The sequence below is a fragment of the Mobula hypostoma genome, chromosome 8 (genome assembly GCF_963921235.1).
Source record: "Mobula hypostoma chromosome 8, sMobHyp1.1, whole genome shotgun sequence".
NCBI classification, from domain to species: Eukaryota; Metazoa; Chordata; class Chondrichthyes; order Myliobatiformes; family Myliobatidae; genus Mobula; species Mobula hypostoma.
Genome location: NC_086104.1, coordinates 114940288 through 114949127, shown reverse-complemented (window position 1 = coordinate 114949127; position 8840 = coordinate 114940288). Strand labels below are relative to the sequence as shown.

General features: G+C 41.5%; 1 protein-coding gene across 1 annotated transcript in view; it reads left to right on the top strand.

The window, feature by feature from the left end:
• The first annotated feature begins 2492 nt into the window (after positions 1-2492).
• The window catches only part of LOC134351185 (sialic acid-binding Ig-like lectin 12), an 80769-nt gene continuing 74421 nt past the window's right edge, over positions 2493-8840 (top strand). Inside the window, exon 1 of the mRNA XM_063057296.1 lies at positions 2493-2632. The gene's annotated coding sequence lies outside the window, so the exon portion shown is untranslated. The remainder of the gene's footprint in view (positions 2633-8840) is intronic.

The following is an 8840-nucleotide window of genomic DNA, read 5'->3' as shown; positions in this document are numbered from 1 at the left end:
GGGATGGGGGGGGCGGGGCGAATGGACAAGGGAGTCGCGTAGGGAGCGATCCCTGCAGAAAGCAGAGAGAGGTGGGGAGGGAAAGATGTGCTTAGTGGTGGGATCCCGTTGGAGGTGGCGGAAGTTACGGAGAATAATATGTTGGACCCGGAGGCTGGTGAGGTGGTAGGTGAGGACCAGGGGAACCCTATTCCTAGTGGGGTGACAGGAGGATGGAGTGAGAGCAGATGTGCGTGAAATGGGGGAGATGCGTTTGAGAGCAGAGTTGATGGTGGAGGAAGGGAAGCCCCTTTCTTTAAAAAAGGAGGAGATCTCCCTCGTCCTGAAATGAAAAGCCTCATCCTGAGAGCAGATGTGGCGGAGACGGAGGAATTGCGAGAAAGGGATGGCGTTTTTGCAAGAGACAGGGTGAGAAGAGGAATAATCCAGATAGCTGTGAGAGTCAGTAGGCTTATAGTAGACATCAGTAGATAAGCTGTCTCCAGAGACAGAGACAGAAAGATCTAGAAAGGGGAGGGAGGTGTCGGAAATGGACCAGGTAAACTGCTCCCCTTCTGTTATGTCACTACATCACTCTCTGTACTAGCCAGTCACAACATAACACACTAACTTATTGAAATGTGAATAATGTGCATGTGTGTTTATGGAGGTGAATTGGAGTATCTGTATGCATTTTTGTATTGCTGAGTGTCTGTGCATGTCAATCTGAGCATGTGTCAAGATGGCACCAGTGAACAGTGAACAATTCCTCAGGCAATATCTTCCAGCGAGACAATCATTTCAGTTTTATCTAATTCTGCTTATTCTTTAATCTTTGTTTTTGAAATCATTGTAGCCTGGGACTTACAGTCTGTAATTTGATCAAGTAAATTAGTGCTCTGCTGTCCCTGAGGAAACTCCAGGAGAGAAAAGCAAGCACGAGCTACCATGAGAAGAAGTTCAGAGATGAGACGAGGGGCTGGGATGAACTACATTCCTTGCTAATTAAAGTTACTAGGAAGATTGAAACATCAAGGCAAATGTGGAGGAGAGGAAGTGGTACTTGGAGGGGCTCTGGCTCAAGTCCATGAGACATAGGAGCAGAATTAGGCCATCTGGCCCATCGAGTCTGCTCTGCCATTCAATCATGGCTGATCCTATTTTTTTCTCCTCCTCAACCCCAGTTCCCGGCCTTCTCCCTGTGACCTTTGATGCCATGTCCAATCAAGAACCTATCAAGCTCTGCCTTAAATACACCCCACGACCTGGCCTCCACAACTGCATGTGGCAACACATTCCGCAAATTCACCACCCTCTAGCTAAAGACATTTCTCTGCATCTCTGTTTTAAATGGATGTCCCTCTATTCTGAGGCTGTGTCCTCTTGTCCCAGACTCTCCCACCAGGGGAAACATCCTTTCCACATCTACCCTGTCCAGGCCTTTCAATATTCAAAAGGTTTCAATGAGATCCCCCCTCATCCTTCTGCCCTCGGAGATGTTATCAAAATTCTGAGAATTCTGTGATTTATGTAATTCATATTGGCCTCTTTCACTTCTATATTTTTTTGTGCTTTTGCCCATTCTTCCTTGTTGCCGACTGGCGGTCTGGGTCTGTGGGGTTTAATGTTCCGGCTGTTGTTTCTCCATCTGGGTGATGTTAGTTTTTGTGTGAGAGAGGGGTTGGGGCTTTGTGAGTTTCTGTTTCTTTTTCCTTTTGTTTGGGGAGGGATTGAATTGATGTCTTTCTTTGAACTATTATAGTTTTCTATATTTTATGGTTGTCGGGAGAAGAAAAATCTCAGAGGTATATTCTGCAAACATACTTTGATAATAAAAGCAACACACATCAAAGTTGCTGGTGAACGCAGCAGGCCAGGCAGCATCTATAGGAAGAGGCGCAGTCGACGTTTCAGGCCGAGACCCTTCGTCAGGATTTTTTTGATAATAAAATGAACCTTTGATGTATAAGACTGCTTGTGATACCCAGGTCAGCACTGAGAACACAGCCTGGAGAAATTGTTTGGCTCTGGGTCTAGCATTTGAGAGCTGTGGACCTTTGCTGTCAGGTCAGACACAAAAACACAGCAAGATCAAACCAGGAGTGGGTCATCAGGCCCCTCAGACCTGCCCCACCATCCAATGGCTGATCTGTGCTGGTACCACTTCCTCTGCTGTGTGACTTATGAGATCTGTTTGGCTCTGTTATTATAATATGAAACAGTTAATCCACACTTGTTCTTTCCTTCCTGTCCTTTCTATAAGTGTATACCTCAGTTAAATATTATGTGGAGATTTGAGACAAATATGATTATATGATATATATGTACAGTATCTGAAATACATCTTATGGAAATGTTTGATGATGAAATTCAATAAAAAAAATAAAAGTGCAACTACTGCTATAAATAAGGACAAATAAACCACACAGCAGAAACCACCCATTTCCACCCCACCCCTCTGTTGGATTGACAAATATAGATCAGCAGTGTTTCTCTGCACCCTCGGCCCAGCACTTAATTCCAGTCACAAAAGAAAGTCGGTTGCCCATGATCCTGTTCATCACAGCACTTTATTAGTGACAACCAAGTTCTGAAGCGGAGCTAACTAACTTCTGTCTAACAGGATTTAAACAGCAAGCCTGGGGGATATTCCGTAAGTACACAAGGAATACTTTCATTTTCTGGGAATATCCAAATTCCTAGAATCCTAGAATGTGGAATTTCCTTCCCTGAAGTGACCAACAGGTAGTTTTTACTGAAATGAACTTTTATTAAAAAGAATCCTTAAATGTAAAACTCCCCAGCGGCTATAGTGAGATTCAAACTAGCGTCTCTGGATCAGTGGCCCAGAGCTCTGACTGTTGGTCCAGTAATTACTCACTGGTAGTGCAGGGTGAGGTTTCACAGAGGCATTAGCCTTTAATATGTCCTTTTAGAGAGGAGCCCTGCACTTCTGGTTTCCATACCCAGTGCCAGAACTGAGGAAGCAGGGCATTACTGGGCTAGCGATGTGGAGGGAATAATGTGAGAGGGACAGACATGTGGAGTAGCTGTACAAATAGAGGAACAGTAGTGATTTGCATTATTGCATTTATTATTATTACTGATAATAGCAATAATTATTTATTTTTTCTCTCTTTTTATTTGTAGTTTGTTGCTTTCTTTTTGCACGTTGGTTGTTTGTCCATAGTGTTGTGTGCAGATTTCCATTGATTCTATTGTGTTTCTTGTATTTACTGTGATTGCCAGCAAGAAGACGAATCTCATGGATATACATCGTGACATATATATACTTTGATAATAAATTTACCTTGAACTTTAAATTTGCCTTGAGCTTTGTGGGAGCACCGCATTGGCAGAGAGACATTACTGAGAAGCAATTGCATTGTCAGTGAGACAGAGGTAAGGGAGTAACTACAGAGGGCTGTGCTTTAGGAAGGACTGTGCTGAGGAAGCACTCCACTGTCCAAGGGGCCATCCTTGGATAGAATATTCAACCAAGGGCTTAACTGCCTTCCCTGAGAGGGGTGAAACATTCAGGGGATACCCAGCCAAAGAACAGCAGGGAGTTCTATCCTACAACCCACAGTTTTCTTTCACATCTCTTGTAAAATTGCTGCTCTGGGTCACTATCTCTCTTCTGTTTATGGGAACTTTTGAGCAGCATTAAGATTATAAGACACAACAGCAATTGGCCTATTGAGTCTCCTCAGTCATTACTTGTAAATACAAAGATTTATTTAAGACTAACTTTTTACCATTAATAGACCATATTACTCAACTTTCATCTAAATGGTTTCCCTTATATTTAACTTTGATTGGTCGTATTAATGCAGTTAAGATGTTTTTTTTGCCAAAATTTTTATATGTGTTTCAGGCATTACCAATTTTCGTTCCAAAATCTTTCTTTGATAAAGTTGACTTTAAAATTTCTTCATTTATTTGGCAGAATAAGAATCCGAGACTGGGTAAAATACACTTACAGAAAGCTAAGAGAGATGGAGGTTTAGCATTACCTAACTTTAGATTCTATTATTGGGCTATTAATATTCGACATATGAAATTTTGGTTACTTGATCAGGACATACTATCTATTCCTAAATGGGTAGCATTGGAACTACAATCTGTTCAGGGTTATACACTTGGCTCTATTTTAGGCTCCTCTCTCCCTTTTGATTCGAAACGCCTTAAGCAGGTCTCTAACCCGATAGTTAAATATGCTTTGCGCATTTGGTTTCAATTCAGAAATTTTTTTGATCTTAATCAATTCGGGTTAGCGATTCCTATTTTAGGTAACATATTTTTTCCTCCCTCTTTTACGGATCGCGCTTTTCAAACTTGGAAGACTAAGGGTATTTTACGGTTTTTGGATTTATTTTTAGATGGTTCCCTTATGTCTTTTGAACAATTATCTAATAAATATAACTTATCAAGAATACATTTTTTTAGATATTTACAAGTTAGAAATTTCCTAAGTACTATACTTTCTTCCTTTCCAGTGCTTCCTCCTACATATATTTTAGATTCGATAATTAACCTCAATCCATGTCAGAAAGGTGCATCGGCTATGATTTATAATATTATTATGAAACTTAGGAAAGCTCCATTTGATAAGATTAGGGTAGATTGGGAACAGGAATTGGGGCTTACCATTTCTGTGGATGATTGGGGGCAGATTTTACAATTAGTTAATACTTCCTCTATTTGTGCTAAACATTCCCTAATTCAATTTAAAGTGGTTCATAGAGCACATATGTCCAAAGATAAGTTAGCGCGTTTTTACTCGCATATTAATCCTTTCTGTGATAGATGTTCGGGGCAGATAGCCTCTTTAACTCATATGTTTTGGTCTTGCCCTACTTTGGAAACTTTTTGGTGAGATATTTTTAATATTATTTCTAAGGTATTAAATATAGATATCTCTCCTCACCCTATTACTGCTATCTTTGGACTACCTAAAATTTCTAGTAATCTTTCCCCTTCAGCCCGTAGAATGATTGCATTTCTTACTTTAATGGCGAAAAGATGTATTTTACAACATTGGAAAGAGCTTAATGCTCCAACTACCTTTTTTTGGTTTTCTCAGACGATTTTATGTTTGAATTTGGAGAAAATTAGAAGTAACCTTTATGATTCTTCATTTAAATTTGAACAGATTTGGGGACCTTTTATTCGATATTTTCATTTAATGTAATATTTACCCTTCTTGTTTTTTTTTTTCACTGTTTTTAATGGAGGTCGGGATTGAGGACGTGATTTTAAGTTTAACTCTGTTTGGTTTCAAGTTAGCCCATTGCTTTGCTTTGCTTTTAGTTAGTTGCACGGTGGGTTTTTTTTGGGGTTTTTTTTTTCTTTTTTTCCATTGATATATATAAAATTTAGTATACTATTATGTTATCTTGGTTTCTTATGTTTAAATTACATTGTTTGTAGTATTTTTTTTGGTATTGATACCTTTTGGAATTTTATTATACTTTAACATTGTATTAATGTTTATATGGCTTACCTTTTTTGTATACTTATTCAATAAAAAGATTTATAAAGAGTCTCCTCAGTCATTTGACCATGGCTGGTTTATTTTCCTTCTTAACCCCAATCTCCTGCCTTTCCCCCATAACTTTTGGTGCCCTGGTTAATCAAGTACCTCTCAGCCTCTGCTTTAAACCACATAAGCTTCTGTTACAGTGGTGACTACACTTCACTGGGTGCAGAGTGTTTTGGGATGTCCAGAAAGTGACATGAAAGATATTTTATGAATGAAATGTGTTTTTGAGCACTGGAACATTGCCTGGACAGCTTGAGAAGTAAGGATAGGTGACTGGAAGGAACAATGGCAAGTACGAGTGACCCAGGTGTTGATGTGCACATGGCAGGGGAGCAGGTATACCGATGTCAGTGTATGAGAAGCTTAGCTTGAGTTAAATAGGATTTTTTTTTGTAATTTATTTTTTATTGGAGTTCATCATCAAACAAACATTTCCATAAGATGTATTTCAGTTATTCTACATATATATCATATAATCATATTTGCCACAAATCTCCACATAATATTTATCTGAGGTATACACCTATAGAAAAGAGAGGAAAGAAACAACAAGCAAAAGGAGAGAACTATGTACAAAGTAGAGAATGATCTTTTTTTTTTACAACATATTCATTGACTTGTGAAAATAAAATCAGGCCGAAGAGGTGTTATGTAGTTGAACCATTTTTCCCCAGTATGAATCAAATTGTTCCAACTTATGATTAACAGATGCTGTTATCTTCTCCATTTTGTAAATGTCCATTGTAACATCCATCCATACATTTAAAGTTGGGCTCTCCTGTGATAACCATTTCCTGGTAAGGGTCTTTTTACCAGCCACCAGCAGTATATTCATTAAATATTTATCTCTTTTCAACCATTCTTGAGGTACGTACCCAAAATATATGGTCTTACTTTCCAAGGATATTTCATATTTAAAAATGTCTTAGAAACCATAGAAACCATAGAAAAACTTACAGCACAGAAACAGGCCTTTTGGCCCTTCTTGGCTGTGCCGAACCATTTTCTGCCTAGTCCCACTGACCTATAGAAACCATACATTTCATTGTGTTTCCCACTCCAATAGTCTTTGATAATGGGGCATTCCCAGAAAATATGATAATGGTTTGCATTTTGATTTCCACAATTTCTCCAGCAAACAGGGAGGTTACTATCATAATGGGATTTCCGAGAGGGTGTAATAAAATATCTTATCAAGTTTTTCCACCTGAACTCCCTCCATTTCCGTGAACTGGTACATTTCCATTGATACCTCCATATTATTTTCCATTCTCCCTCAGATATAATTATCCCTCCTTCCTTCTCCCATTTTCCTTTAATGTATGCAGTCGAATGTGTTTTAAGATTTGATAAACTCTGATACACGCTTGAAATGATTCTACTACCGTTATCTGAATTAAAAACGCAAACATGAGGATATCTGCAGATGCTGGAATTTCAAGCAACACATAAAAGTTGCTGGTGAACGCAGCAGACCAGGCAGCATCTATGGGAAGAGGTACAGTTGATGGTTCGGGCCGAGACCCTTCGTCAGGACTAACTGAAAAAAGAGATAGTAAGAGATTTGAAAGTGGGAGGGGGAGGGGGAGATTCGAAATGATAGGAGAAGACAGGAGGGGGAGGGATGGAGCTAAGAGCTGGAAAGTTGATTGGCAAAAGGGATATGAGAGGATCACGGGAAAGAAAGGGGGAGGGGGGAAGCCCAGAGGATGGGCAAGGAGTATAGTGAGAGGGACAGAAGGAGAAAAAGGAGAGAGAGGAAACAAATATATTAAATAATTAAATAAATAGATAGATAAATAAATAACAGATGGGGTACGAAGGGGAGGTGGGGCATTAACGGAAGTTAGGGAAGTCAATTTTCACGCCATCAGGTTGGAAGCTACCCGGACAGAATATAAGGTGGTGTTCCTCCAACCTGAGTGTAGCTTCATCTTGACAGTAGAGGAGGCCGTGGATAGACATATCAGAATGGGAACGGGACGTGGAATTAAAATGTGTGGCCACTGGGAGATCCTGCTTTCCCTGGCGGACAGAGCGTAGGTGTTCAGCGAAATGATCTCCCAGTCAGCGTCGGGTCTCGCCAATATATAGAAGGCTGCATCGGGAGCACCGTACGCAGTATATCACCCCAGCCGACTCACAGGTGAAGTGTTGCCTCACCTGGAAGGACTGTCTGGGGCCCTGAAGGGAGGAAGTGAGGGAGGAAGTGTAAAGGAAGTGTAAAGGCATGTGTAGCACTTGTTCTGCTTACAAGGATAAGTGCCAGGAGGGAGATCAGTGGAAAGGGACGGGGAGGACGAATGGACAAGGGAGTCGAGTAGGGAGCGATCCCTGTGGAAAGCAGAGGTGGGGGGAGGGAAAAATGTGCTTAGTAGTGGGATCCCGTTGGAGGTGGCAGAAGTTACGGAGAATTATATGTTGGACCTGGAGGCTGGTGGGGTGGTAGGTGAGGCCAAAGGGAACCCTATTCCTAGTGGGGTGACAGGAGGATAGGGTGAGAGCAGATGTGCGTGAAATGGGAGAGATGCGTTTGAGAGCAGAGTTGACGGTGGAGGAAGGGAAGCCCCTTTCTTTAAAAAAGGAGGACATTTCCTTTGTCCTGGAATGAAGAGCCTCATCCTGAGAGCAGATGCTGCAGAGACGGAGGAATTGCGAGAAGGGGATGCCATTTTTGCAAGAGACAGGGTGAGAAGAGGAATAGTCCAGATAGCTGTGAGAATCCGTAGGCTTATAGCCTCCGGGTCCAACATATAATTCTTCGTAACTTCCGCTACCTCCAACGGGATCCCAGCACTAAGCACATCTTTCCCTCCCCTCACCTCTGGTTTCCGCAGGGATCGCTCCCTACGTGACTCCCTTGTCCATTCGTCCCCCCATCCCTTCCCACCGATCTCCCTCCCGGCACTTATCCTTGTAAGTGGAACAAGTGCTACACAAGCCCTTACACTTCCTCCCTTACCAACATTCAGGGCCCCAGACAGTCCTTCCAGGTGAGGCGACACTTCACCTGTGAGTCAGCTGGGGTGATAGACTGCATCCGGTGCTCCTGATGCGGCCTTCTATATATTGGTGAGACCCGACGCAGGCTGGGAGACCATTTTGCTGAACACCTACGCTCTGTGCACCAGAGAAAGCAGGATCTCCCAGTGGCCACACATCATAATTCCACATCCCATTCCCATTGTGATATGTCTATCCACGGCCTCCTCTACTGTAAAGATGAAGCCACACTCAGGTTGGAGGAACAACACCTTATATTCCATCTGGGTAGCCTCCAACCTGATGGCATGAACATTGACTTCTCTAACTTCTG